This window comes from Siphateles boraxobius, unplaced genomic scaffold, assembly GCF_051911475.1.
Source record: "Siphateles boraxobius isolate OS27281-9 unplaced genomic scaffold, OSU_SipBor_1 9, whole genome shotgun sequence".
Lineage (NCBI taxonomy): Eukaryota > Metazoa > Chordata > Actinopteri > Cypriniformes > Leuciscidae > Siphateles > Siphateles boraxobius.
Window position 1 is genome coordinate 24877304 of NW_027509219.1, and position 14610 is coordinate 24891913.

The 14610-nt window shown below is 38.1% G+C and overlaps 1 protein-coding gene and 1 long non-coding RNA gene across 15 annotated transcripts in view; one reads left to right on the top strand and one right to left on the bottom strand.

The window, feature by feature from the left end:
• nfic (nuclear factor I/C) overlaps window positions 1-14610 on the bottom strand; it is a 128002-nt gene that overhangs the window by 39940 nt on the left and 73452 nt on the right. The window lies entirely within an intron of this gene.
• LOC143732191 (uncharacterized) overlaps window positions 11231-14610 on the top strand; it is a 36114-nt gene continuing 32734 nt past the window's right edge. The window contains exon 1 of the long non-coding RNA XR_013201064.1: window positions 11231-11787. This is a non-coding gene — a long non-coding RNA (uncharacterized LOC143732191). The remainder of the gene's footprint in view (window positions 11788-14610) is intronic.

A 14610-nucleotide genomic window follows, 5' to 3' on the forward strand; every position in this document is an offset into this window, starting at 1 on the left:
TTGAAATAAGACACACCACCACTGAATAAATCACAATAAGACTAGGAATGTGCATCATGAAAATAAATATGCTCAATTTGGATTTTATGGTGACTTTAAAATCACTTTAAAACTAGTCTTCAATCCGCCCTCTTAGATAATTATTCCAGCGTAATTTTCCCCTGCCACAAAATATGAAATGTTTTCTCAAAATATATGTGCAAAGTGCAGCATAATTATGTTGTTGTAAGTAAAATACACGTGCTCTGGGGAAAAAAAAGAAAAGAAAGAATTATAAACCCTACAAATCTTCGAAAGTTCAATGACATTCCAAAGGAAGCGGTTGGACCCAGGCCATAATACTCAATGTTTTGATTATGAAAAATTGGAGAGGCCTTAAACAGTAGGAGACAGATGGATGCTGAGAGGTCTGGAGTTTGTTCCAGGGGAGACGAGCAATGTTTAAAAGTGCGACAAATAAAATAAAATAAAAATCACCCAACACAAAAACATAAACAAACACGTCTGTCATCGCTGCGATTCTTCGCAGGCCAGGATGATTAGCACTGCCAGCTACAAAGAGGGACACGCTCCAGTTCTCTCTCTCTCTGCTTTTCTCCTCCATGACTGTCTTCAGAGTCCTATACGCTCCTGCCAAAAGCTGTGGCGGTTTCTAGGCAGAAAGCCCTCAGACTGAATCACTGGCAAGGAGAATTTGAGGGAAGGAAAAATAAAAGTGTCAGTTTGAGGGAGATACTGGCACCGAGAGGTTCTGACACATCTCGGTATCCAAAAAGGCCCGTGAAGCTGAAGACACCAAAACATAAAATGTAAATAAGAGTGAAAGTACTGTACCCAAACGAGAGCTCCTCATCTAATTTCCAACATAAGTCAAAGAAGAAAAAATAGAAATGCAGAAGGAAAGTATGATGCAAAACTATTAGCTTGAACAACGGCCATTTTCTTTGTGGTGCATGGAGTAAATGTTTGCCATTTTGTAAGTAGATTTCTCAAAAAGTGGAACAATAATGACACAACAAAACCTAATCCAATTATAAAACCTAGTTTCCACACAAATCTAAGGGGGAAAACGCAGGTGACATTCACAATATAAATAAAATAAATGTTTATGTGAACAAAAAAGTAGAAATGCAGGTAGAAAATATGATGCAATAAAATGTGCTTGAACAACAACCATTTTCTCTCAAACGTGCCATTTTGTCAAGTCATTTTTCAAATTCTGAAACGCTATGGTAGCTTTCCTTATTTGGACTACAATCCAAAGAGTAATCTGGACACGTTAGTCTAGTCGATTAGTAACCCAAGAAATATTCTTACCTATCAAGTGGACTGCTTCCTTCTCCTTCAACAAAACCAAAAATCCTTTTTGCCTCTAGCTTCTGACTTCTTTGTGTAATATCTTTAGCATCTTGATGATTTAATGGCCTCTAGCTTAAGAACTTTTTGTCCTTGTATGTGTTTTCCATCCTAAAACTGTCACTGCAGTAAAAGTGAGGTTGCTTCTAGTGAAAGTTGTAGCTATTTCTTTTCATGCAAGCTACATTTTCAAGCCAGGAATCAGTCATCAACACAGCCATTTAAGTTTTTTTTTCTTTTTGGCAGACATTTCATGAGCAGAGAGGAGGTTTGTCGTTGGCAGCCATTTTAGATCACTCTTTCTGCTTTCACTCCCTCTCTCTATCTCTCACACTCACTCTATCCCTCCCTCTTTTTCTCAAGCAAGAACAAAGTTTAAGTAACAGTACTGAAGAGTGCCAGCTTGCCTATGTGCCAACTTACTCCATTCAGGGCAGAAGAGAGAGCGAGAGGGAGACAGACAGAGAGACAGAAAGGCAAATGGCCGCTGGTAAATGGTTGGCAGAGACTGAAGATTTAGAAAGTTGGAGTGGGCAGAGAGCGAAAGTCAGAGAGAAAGTTTGAGCTGTGGAAGTGACCTTACGTGAAAGACATTCCTGTGCACTGCCTCAGCCATTAGAGTGACTAACAGCTAAATAACAACATGAGATATTACGCGGTTAGTCATGGCAGGAAGAGTGAGCAAACTTTCACTCTTTCAGACCCAGAAGAAAATAAACATAGTTTGAAGCTGAGTTCAGAATGTTCCTCTAGAAATCCTGCACACCGACACACCAAAACTCAACACTTTCCAAATCCTCCAAATACATCATCGGCTAGATAATCAGGGGTCATCATGGGGTCTAAAATTACTGTGTCGTCTTGTTCTAATTTTCATTGAAAAAACATGCTGCAGAATAATAATAATAATAATAATAATAATAATAATAATAATAATAATACATTAGTGTACACTACCATTCAAAAGTTTAGGGTCAGTAAGATTTTTTTAAAGAAATTAATCATAATTCAGCAAGGTTGCATTAAATTGATCAAATGTCACAGTAAAAACATTTACAATGTTATACAAAAGATTTTTATTTCAAATAAATGCTTTTTTAAAAACTTTTTATTTGTCAAAAAAATTATCACAGTTTCAACAAAAAATATTAAGCAGAACAACTGTTTTTAACATTGATAATAAGAAATATTTCACTGTAAAAAGCGATCAGTTGACTTTGTATTGAATCATTCGTATTGGAAAAAAAGCAAGGAAACCCGTTGCCTTAAAATTATTATGTAAATAAACTTCAAGCCTAATTGAAAAAATTAAGTTATGTGGAATTGCCAAGTTCACATAACTTAATTTTTTCAATTACACTTGAAGTTGATCATTTAATAATTTTAAGGCAATGGGTTTCCTCACTTCATTCACTTTTTACAGTGTTCTTAAGCATCAGATCCATATATTAAAATTATTTCTGAAGGATCATGTGACACTGAAGACTGGAGTAATCGCTGATGAAAATTCAGCATTGCCATCACAGGAAAAAGAAAAGTTAAAATATATCAAAAATAGAAAAAAGCTATTTTGAACTGTAATGATATTTTACATTATTACTGTGTTACTGTATTTTAATCAAATAAATGCAGCCTTGGTGAGCATATGAGAATTATTTAAAAAATGTTTTTAAAAAAATCATTATGACCCCAAACTTTTGAACAGTAGAGTATATACATTAACAACAATTATTTAAATGGCTTGTAATGTAAGCAGCATAGCAATGTACTGTACGTAAATTTTTCATACGGAAGACATAAAAAGCAACTGTAAGTTATGTACAATACATTACAGAGGGTCTCTGCTTCATCTCTTTATCATTAAAGACCCCGAGATGATATTAAATGAATAAAAACACAAAAAGTACAGAAAACAAACAAAGAGACACTTGACCAACACTACTTGCTACTACCTTTTTAGCTACTTCTACAAAATGCTACTTCACTGGTGTTCATGTCACACTGTATTGTGCTTTACAGCCAAATGAACTGCAATGCTCAAATGTTCACTCCTAAACTGTTGCCTGTCTCAAGTAGCGTTTTGATGTTTAATTCATTTGAAAGAATCAGTTCATTTGAATGAACAATTTTAAAGAAAAAGTTGAACTGATTCCTTTGAGTCCTCTGCAGGTTTAATACTATCATTCTTATTGAGATCCTTATTGTTTATCAATCAAATAAATACTGTTCTGATTGCAACATAAATAAAATCATGTTATAGTTATACATTTAAAAAGAAACTGACCCCTTAAATAGCTTTAGCACAGCTGTTTGACTGTTTAATCACGTTAAATTAACAGTATTTTGTCACAGTGTTTATATGAGTGCTAATGTGTGTCTTTGTGTGAGGATTTGGTCAACATCATTTTCTGAAGCAGCTTGTAACGTTTCATTTCCAGCTGTAGCTGAGCTGATTGAGGGTGACAACCTTTGTCATCATACCACACCCCAGCGTTCTCCATCACTCTGAGAGGAAGAGGCGCTATTTCCCTCAGCGCAGAGCCAATAAGACAGATGGACAGGAGGGCATTCAGTCTGCCGAAATACTGAAACAATTATGAGATGTTCCTTTACACTGCAACTGTGGAATTTAGTATGAAACAGAGAGTCATTCAGAGCCACAAACAGCCCTTATGAATCTTGTATAAACCACACAGCATCCTGGAACAGTCTCATGGTGGCACTTGTTAAGGTAAGCAATGTATTAAACTTATTGAGGAGAGCTACGCTATTACTTTTCTAAGGGATCAGACCTACGATATGGCGCATGGTAAAGCGGCAAAAGAAATCCTCTGGATTTCTATTGAAAGGGGAAATTGATCTGGGGTGGGCTCTTTTAGCTTGGCCAATAAGCCAATAAGAAACCATTTCATCAATCATAACACCCTTCCAACCACACAGCAACATGCTAAAAACACTCAAAATATCCTAGTAATGGAATAGCAACCACCACTCATAATTTCTTTTAAAAAAAAATTTAAAGGTGAGGTTGGACCTTCTAGCTCTACCAAGTAGATGCAGAGAGGAGGAGCTGGATGCCAAACTTCACCCCACTGGCTCTGGTGTGAGCAGCCTCTCAAAAAGGTCTTCAAACTTCAACACCCACAATGCACTGAGCTTGATTGGACTGTCCATTAGCAAGGATACAAAAACTTTTATTCATCATCCAGTGGGCTTTAGCTAACAAACAAATGGGATATCTTGGTGCAGGTAACATGGAACATGTGCACATATTGTTGATTTACATACTACTGATATTGTAATAATACAAAGCTGGTTGAAAATCAGCAAAAGATAACCTTTAAATAATTTTAAGTGCATGTTAGATGATGGCAAAGGTAATATAAATGTAAAAATAGAGGATATTAGCATCCACTATTGAATATCCAATATAAATAAATAAAACTATATGGTACAGATATATTGTGCATCCCTATACATAATGGAATACAACAATGTAACACAGCCCAATCGATGGATGTGTGTCTCAGACATCATGCACTGTTTGTCTGATAATTTCTCCCCTACATTTCCCTATTTTCTTTCCCTGTGTATCATTCTCTGTCTCTCTTTCAGCACTGCTGATCAGTTTCAAAGCTCTGATTTCATTGCTGATCTGTTTTCTGCTGAAGAACAAACACAGTGAATGCATACCTCTAAAAACTCTCTCTCTTTTCTGTTCTGTCTGCATCTCTTTCTGTCTCCATGAGAGCTGTTAGGGTAAGAGTTATTGATCCTGACTATCGCCATCACAGCCGGCCAATAAGTCTTTAACATCTAGAGAAGAACCGAATGAGAACGTCAGACTGAAAAAGAGAGTGTGTGTGTGTGTGTGTGTGTGTGTGAAAGAGTGAGACTGATAGGGAGGGGTCTCTTGATGCATTTAGCAGTCTGGCGGACCGCATTGGCCCCCGGGCCTGCATGGATATGAATCCACTGGGAAAGTTTTAATGGGTTATCTTAATATCTTACAAATATCAGTGTTCATCTAAATTCATTACAGACCCTCTAGTTGGAAAAGCGCCAGGGTAAAACAGAAAGGAAATGCAACAGCAGGTTTTGTTTTTCAAGACCACCAGGTGTCAACAAGCACTACTGATAGGAAATGTCTGTTCGGCAACAGTTTCTGAATATGAAATCTCACAGCTGAGAGGAAATATGGGGGGAAAACATACAGTTGAATTGGATATTGGAGCATTTGTTTTGTATTTATATAGTACTTGAAACTTATTTACATCTTATTTAATAATTTATTTAATTTAGGTTTTACCACTGAGGCACAAGTCAGTCCAAATGTTTTCTTTATAAGATGCTTTGTATGTCTGTAATTGCAGCGAGGGTCAGACTATCATTCTTACAATTCAATTTAAATGTTGCAGTTTGTAATCAAGTTATCGGCCAACTGGAGAGTAACTCAATTTTATTTACTCGCTAAAGTCCATTTAAACTCTCATTTGGTGCTTGGCGAGTGTCAATTCTGGAACCTGCATGCAGCACTCTGAGAAAGACTGTACAAGAGTGAGAGAGAGATAAAAAGAAGAGGAGAGAGAGGGAATGTCTACTCTTAAATCTCTCTCTGAAGTTGCTGAGGTAAGGAGAATAGGGTCGATGCCGCAAAGCTGACGTTTAATGAAGGAAGCTTGTGCTTTTATGTGGTCCGGCAAACTGGTGCGCTATAGAGTCAGAGAGAGCATGGAAGGATGAGTACAGTCACATTTATGAAATAAAAATGTCTCTTAAAAATACTGTAAACAAAACTAGAAATTTCCTCTATAGACAGGTGAATTAACTTACCTGTTTTAATGAATGTTTACATAAATGCTCAAATGCATTCATTTGTATAAACATTTTTAATCATTTTAGGTAACAGCTGTAAATTGGCCAAACAAATGGCTGAACATGAAATTATGACAACTGGCACTATTATTAGTATTAATGATAATAATAATAATAACACACTATAATGATATTGATACACTGTAAAGAGTGATCAGTTTACCTCAGTTATTAAGTAAATAAAGTTCTGAACTTCTTTAAATTAAACTAAAAATCTTTTCTGAACATTGAACGCAAAGCATAAGATATATATCGCCATTGTGTATTAAAAAATAATTTTGGTCAACCTGTAATATAAAAAGGAAATAATGAAAAGGGAAAAGTGGTCTGCACACACAACAACAAGTCAGATAAAAAAAAAATCTATAATTTTCCTTGAGAATGGAAAAATAAGCATTCAAAAACAATATTCTGTGAAGACAATCCCTCACAAATATGCAATTGAGGAGGAGCTGTCCAACAGCTGCAAAATCCAAATGACAGTCTTTTACTTCTAGTCTCAACTACTGGGGGGCCTGTGAGGAAGGAGTGGGCGAGGGAGTTGAGAGGGACTCACTAAGGGGAAAATGGTAGGCGGAGGTAATTGGTCCAGCTGACCTTTTCTGCAAGATTGCAGCTTCCTGTGGCAGAGGGGTATTATGGGGCTGCCTGAGTCTGACAGTAATAACACACTGCAGCTATTTGCTCAATCTGAATGCCTGGACAAATCACTGCCAGCTGGAGGAAGACAGGCTAGGCTATACAAGAGTCACACTGCAGGTGCAGACACACACGCACACGCGCACACACACACACACACACACACACACACACACACACACACACACACACACACACACACACACACACACACACACACACACACACACACACACACACACACACGTATGCACTATTTGCACGTGTTACGTTCTAACAATGACACCTCAGAAGCACATCTACCCTAAAGCTTACTTTACGTTACCTACTTAAGCTCAAACTCTAAGATTAATTAGGTGGCCAACAGAACATTGTTTGAGCCTCATCAATCTCATTCACAGGTACAACTGTGTCATGTTCTGCTTTTGAAACAGAGAAGTAAACTAGCAGTACTAGTTCAGTGCCAAACCAGCGTTTCTCTGACTCAGAGGGCCATTAAACAACAATAGTTATTGAGGCCGTAGTTGAAGAGGGCACTCTGAGGCTTCACTCGCATTGTAAGTACAGAATTATAAAGCTTCTATTTTTCTGCTTTTCCGCAGGCCACAATATAAAAACCAGATGTGAACGGCGTATTCCTTTCAAGTTATTTTTGGATGAGTTTCATAGACATATTAAAATATATATTTATATAAAATAGCTTAAACCACCCACCATAGCCTTTGGATCAGCTATAAAGCACTCGCTCTGCAATTTGAGCATAGCATGTCATTTTTGAGGACACATGCAGAGTGCACAAACACTGGCACGTGAAATTATAATGCTAAATGATTATATGCACACACAGCATTTATACAAATCCTCTGTACAAGCATGTATGCATATGTGCATGGACCCTCACGCACAACAATCAGTTTTGTCAAAGTTCCAACATCACGTGTGAGTGGAAAAGCCTTTAGCGGCTACCGGTTCGTGCCTCCACAATCCACGGTTTCCATGATTATGGGGATGAAATTGAGAAAAGGCTTAGTTTGGGTTTCCATCAAAACATTCACTGACATCTCTAATTGGCCGTCAGAGCTAACGGGAGAGCGGAGGCTACAGTAGGTCATTGCAGAAGGGCAGATCTCGCAGGGCACACTTCCCAGCTCTCCCTCCATCGCCATTCCGGGAGTGGAAGAAGGGCAGGGCTGTCTGGGTGGGCGCTGGGAGGGTGTTTGGTTTGGAAAGGGCTCCAAGGCCAAAGTCGCGCCAGGACCCTCAACACAGAGGCCTCACCCTCTGGGTTACTTCCATCACCCTCCCTGTCTCTTCTCGGCACAGGATTTTTTTCAAATTGCGGTTTCTTAGGGCCTAGTAATGCGGTCGGAGATCCATAATAAATAGGAATTTTCCTCCGGTTGGACAGGCTGCAATCCCCTCTGATCTGACACCCGTGTTCCCGCTCTACTGTAACGGACTTTACCGGAATGGACCGGACACAGAGCCAATTGCAAACAATACAACAGAAACCACAACAATATTGGCTGATAACCTACTTTTCACCAACATAAACATTTCACAATTCTGCCATCATTTACTCACCCTCATGTCTTTCCAAACCTGTGGAATTCTGTGGAATATTTAAGTAGATATTTTGAACTGCTTTGTACATAGAAAGAAACTCCACTGATTCCATTGATTTTCATTGTTTGGACAAAAAGAACATTAAATATCTTCTGTTTCGCAGAAGAAAGTAAGTCATACAGGTTTGAAAAAACATAAGTAAATGCTAAAATTTTTGTGTGAACTATCCAAAATCCTCAACTGCCTAAAGACCCTAAAGAGCTAGAGGAAATTTTTTGGGGTTATTTTTATTAATATCATCATTATCACATTGGGTGTGTATAGGATTGGTGCAAAAAGTCAGTGTCACCAGTAGGGGGCAGCGTTGCTGGAGCCAGTGTCATATTGACAGATAGTGAAACTGTATAGAAATATGGAAATTTCCAGTATTAATTCCATCAATTATTCAGTTTGGAACACTGTAAACAATTACATAACATTCAATTTTATAAATTAAAACAAAAAAATGTCTCTTAGACTTCTAATGTCTTTATTTTAATTATAAGTGCACGCAAAGATCAGCTATTTTAACATACAGCACAAAGAGAGTATTTATTTATATAGCGTTTAAGCTCATAAACAGACTCATAAAGCCATCACATAATGTTGCCGCCGCTGCACAGTGTCAGGAGTTTGTCATGTGTGTGCCATATGTCATGTCATGTTCAATCAGGCTGAATGTCTGAGTGTGCTAACCACCCCGGGTGGTTTGCATTGTGGTGGAGAACGTGGTCTGAAACACTGATACACACTGGCCTTGTCTCTGTCTCGGGGCTCTTGGATCCTCTAGTCCTCACGTGGCAGCCACCGCTGCTTCAGTGTGGCTTGGCTGCATGCAACAAGCTCTTCGTCCAGGACTGATGAGGGCTTTCCTCATTCAGAAAGCTTGGAAAACCTACACCGACTGCCATGCAGGCCAAGCCCTGAGATCTCACAATTAATCTTCATTGTTTAGTCTATTCAAAGCAAAGATTTTAAGTAAAAACTGTATAGTTTGTATAAAAGTTATTTAATTTGGGTGAAAGAAAAGTTAATTACAGACATACAGAATTCACGCAAGTGCTGCCCTGTAGGCCTCAAAACTCAAAAACAGAATTTTTTTTTTTTAGCTAAGCTAAACTGAAAAGATAGCTAGAAATTAGCTATACGTGCTACATTTACTTAATTTTTTTGAATTGGCATAACATGACCTTACAAAGAACAATACTTCTGTTTCATTTTGTAAATTTTAGTTAATGTTATTTTTAGAAATAAAAGTTGTTCTGTTGATCTGATCTGTTAACATTACTTAATTCGCTGTAAACATTAACAATTAATGAACAATTCTATAACAATTAATGAACAATTCTATTTTTATTAACAAACATTAAAATTAACAAAGATGAATAAATGCTGTAAAAATATATATTGCTCATTGTTAGTTGACATAAATTAAATCTATTCATAATGTAAAGCGATCTCTTCTCTTAAACCGCCGGATGGATTAATTTTATGACACCTTTACGAACCTTTTTGGATCTTCAAAGTTTTAGTTACCTGGACTTTTAATAGAGGGACAGAAACCTCTCAGCTTTCATCAAAAATATCTTTTGTTTTTTTGAAGATTATGGGTTTGGAATGACATGAGGGTGAAATGATGATGACAGAACTTTCATTTTTTAACAATATAAAACTATACCTTTAACAAAAGATCCCCATGATTGTAAAGTGTCATCCTTTTTTGTTTGTTAAATGTGTTTACCTCTAGAACAGAGTCATTCATTTCATTCAATGAAAAGATTAAACTTAATTGATTTTTACAAATAAGGCAATGCCAGTTGACAGAAAGTATGGGACACACAACTAATCTGACACATTGTAAGGTAAGATGCAATGCTCAAGCAATGCTTAAAAAACTATAGCTACTCACTACTGAGAATTGTAGCTTCACTATTTCTAGCTACTGCTGTCTAACAGTCACGTATCTGAAGGATGTCAGTTATATATTTCCCCCCTTTTCCTCTTCTCACCCTCTCTGGGTCTTGACTAGCGTCAAGAAAACGTCACATCTGTGCTGGTCGTAGGGCGGGTCGATTATCAGCCCAGACAGTGATCTGCTCCAGGACTCTGCTCTTTCTCTGATTACACTATTGCACATTGCAACCGATGTTCTATCTGCTTTAATAGAAACAGCCCCCCTCTGATCCCCCTTCTCTGTTCCACGAATAAACAACCGTATAAACCGTAATCAGTGCATAACAGCAATCCGACTTTAAATAAGTAAAAAAACATGTATGGCATTCCAAAGCTGGCATTTATAATGTGGGTTAAGGAGAAGATTCAATACAACCATCCAGACAATGTCAGCTGTAACTACACAGTTATGTGAACATACGCCATTGACCAAGAGCGTGACGTGACACTCCTCTCATGCAGCTCTATATATCAGAACAAAATATGGAATAGACTACATATTTTAGTCTATTCCATACAGATTTTACAATACAGATTTTTAAAATCTGTATTGTAAAAAGCGCTATATAAATAAAGGTGACTTGACTTGACTTGACTACAAAAGCAAACATATACAGTATGTGGAGAGAATATATACAGTATTTGTATATTGAATATGATACCGTCCCTTTTAACTGGAGACAGAAAAAGTGTGTAAGACAGGAAGAGCACGCTGCACAGAGATTACAACAGTGACGTAGCGCAGCTGTCCTCACATGCCCTCTCTTCAGTAGAGGCCGCCTCAGCTCTCCTTCAGCAATCTCACTTTCCCTTGCTCTCCCTCCCATCGATACCTCACTCCCTTTCTTGCTTTTTATGATATGCTTTCTGCTACAATGCTGCAATGTGGCAAACATTAACATTAACCTCAAGCCATCTGGACTACTCATTATAAAAGAGTAATATCTGCTTTTCACCCCCTTCCTCACTCTTTTACTCTTTTTTTTAATTTTCCCTCTAAGCCACACTAACCCACTTCAGCAGTTTCCTGAATTGTGTCCAAGTGAATGCTGCAGTTGATGAAAATAATTATATAATGCAACGCTTTAAATGCAATAAAGACAAATACAATCAATGGCGACTGCATTTGCAACACTGTTGCACTCTTACGCAATGGCGTCATCTTAATTTTTTTTTACAAATCTTTATACATTCAATCTCCTAACTAACTAATAATTTAACTAACGACAAGCTCACAGATAAACAGTGATGTGAACAGTTAATGGAAATCCTTGGCATGCTGCTCAAAACAATGCAGCTAGATAAAATACCAACAACTCTACAGAAAAAAACTGCTAACTGGAAAAAGCTAGGAAGAAGGTACAGTAATTAAGCTACATTTAATATTCTTGCATATTGTTTTAATGCATTAATATGTAGAGTTGTCACAGCACCAAATTCAGAAGCTGGTACCAAGTCAAATTTTGGTATCATAGCAAAATCTTTTATAACTACCTTGTTTTATTTTATTTTTCCATTTAATTTAATTAAATATATTAAATAAATGTAAACCATTGACACTCTTCACAGAGTGCTCACACAAATACAGACAGGAGCGTTTGAATGCAGCACACGATACTATATACTATGGTACTGCAGGAAGACTGGTACCGTTAAATATCAACTTGGCACCAAAGTACCGGCACTTTGACAACTCCATTAATATGAATACATTAAATGTTTTCGCTTGGAAAAAAACCCCAAACTCACGCCACAGGCTGAGATGTTGTTGCTATGCTGGTCTGGTCAGGATGCTAAAAAGGAACTGTTAAAAAAAGTAAGCAACAATATATATATGTATATATATATTATAATAAGTTAGTAAGATTTATGTTTTAAAGAAATGAATACTGTAGTAATGGCTTTGTCATCACAGGAATAAATTTAATTTCTAGTGTCACGTTTTGAGTTTGTTCAAGTTTAGAGTTTGCTTTTGTTCAGCTTTCATGTCTTGTTTTCTGGTACGTTTACACAACAACGATATGCTTAAGTATAAGCATAATTTTTTCTTTGAGGTTTCCACGTACAAAAGTTTGCGTTTTCAGGCACCCAAAATGCTGTTGTCAAAATGCATAAAAAGTTTTCCGTTTTTTGAAAATGGTGTCGTGTAAAGAGCCCATTAGTTTCATGGTCAGTCTTCTAGGTTGTTAATTAGTTCTGTCACCCTTGTTCCCTGCCTGTTTGTCACCATAGTTACTGAGTATTCTGTTCAGATGTGCCTCCTCCATGGTTTTCTGTGTAAGCCCTCTAGTCAGTTTCAGTTTGTTCGGTGTTTTGCATTGTTGTTGTTTGATGTCAGTGTGTTCATGGTTGTGTTTGCTTCGAGTTATACTCCTATTTATTGATTTGATTCCTGAAGTAAAGATTAATTTTTGGGTATCTCCTTCATTGTGCGCTTCATTACAGCCACGGACTGTGACAATATAAAAAAAGAAGTTATTTTAATTTGTAATATTAATTTACAATATTACTGTTTTACTGTATTTTGTTAATCAATTAAATGCAGCATTGGTGAGCATAAGAGGCTTCTTTTTAATGTTAAAATCTTACTGACCTTTTAATAATCTTGAATAGGACAAAGTATTTTAATACTGAAAAAAATCACCTGTTTACTTAAGCACTATAGTGCACTATCTAGAGTTTATTGCATGCAATAAAGAGAATATAATTAAAATTCAAACTCTGTAAACCTCCAGAGTCAAGCCATGATTGGGTCACGGCTAACACCTTAACCAGACTGTGATTTAACACAAGCCACAAATGTCACCATTAACTGAAGCTTCAAGTAAATCAAGCCAGTTTTGTCTGTGGAACATTTCAGCCAAATTTCCATTTATCAGTGTGGCCTCCATCAATCTGCAAATAATGCGCAGTGGAGACAGACATGAGAGCTGAGCCCCTACAGGGCTGAGGAGCCGGTCCTTCAGAGTTCTGTAGGGACCCGGGAGGCTGAGTTATAAATAGCATGGAAAACCCTGATCAATATTAGAGAGACAGACAGAAAGAGTCAGCCAAGAAACTCAATCTCCGGCCTCACGCATGCAAGCGTCTGGCCCTGAGTGCCTGAAGGTAGTCTCGGCTATGGCAAACACATTTGCCCACAAATGCACACAGATTTTTGGTTGTGATTTGTTTTGGCCTGGTAGTCTTGGTCTAGAAGTGGCTTGACTTCAGTAACGTTTCACAGAGGAGAATTAGCACTTGGCACTATCAACCTTAAATACCCTATGAAATGGCTTGACAAGTGCAGTTCCCTTTCGAGGGAACTCAACACTGCGTCGAGAATCGACACTTTGGGGACGCTCCCTTAGCGTGCGCCTCTGAAGTAAGAATGAAACTAATCCAATCCTGATTGGTGTTGCGTCGTGATGTAACATGTGACGGCATAACCGGATGCATAAAAGTGACGCTGACACACACACACATCAGCTTTAGCTCTTCAGCAAGCGCTCTCTGTGAAACTGTCTGTCTTATTTGGTGTTGTTTGTCTGTGCAAAGCTCTGTATTATGGCGAGTGAACAATACACTAAGTGTGTGCACCCCTGCCCAAGATAATATATATGCACACGGGTGGGGACACGCATCAGCTGTGTGTGTGTGTATTGTTTAGGGGCGCAGCACGCACTGTCAGCTCTCGAGAGGGCTGCCTGTGCACACTGTGAAGCACTTCCTATTAGAGTGCTGCGGTCCCGCTTGGCTATATTATTTCCTGATGATGGCCAGGCTCACGATCCCCGCGGTTCGGGTCCCGCGTCCATTGAGGCGGCGCGACGGCTTAGATCGTGGAGATCGCAGAAGGATCTCGCGGATGAGAACGAGACTGCTGAGGCACCTTTTCTCTCATCATCCGCAGATTCTATGACACTCGTTCACGACGCAGAAGCCCGCGATGTGGCTTCTTCTGCCCGTGACGAGTGCCCAGTGCTCGAGCTATCTGTTTATAAGGAAGTAGATGAGCTCAGCATCGGGAACGAGCAACATGAGTCACACTCGCCCGCTTATGTTTCTGCTTATGTAGAGCTCGTGGAGGTTGTGATGCGTGCGGTGGCCAGACTAAATAAATATATAAATAAATATATTTATATATATATAAAATATATGAGCTGGCCACAAAATAAGCAGGATGATCCCCGTCAAAATGAA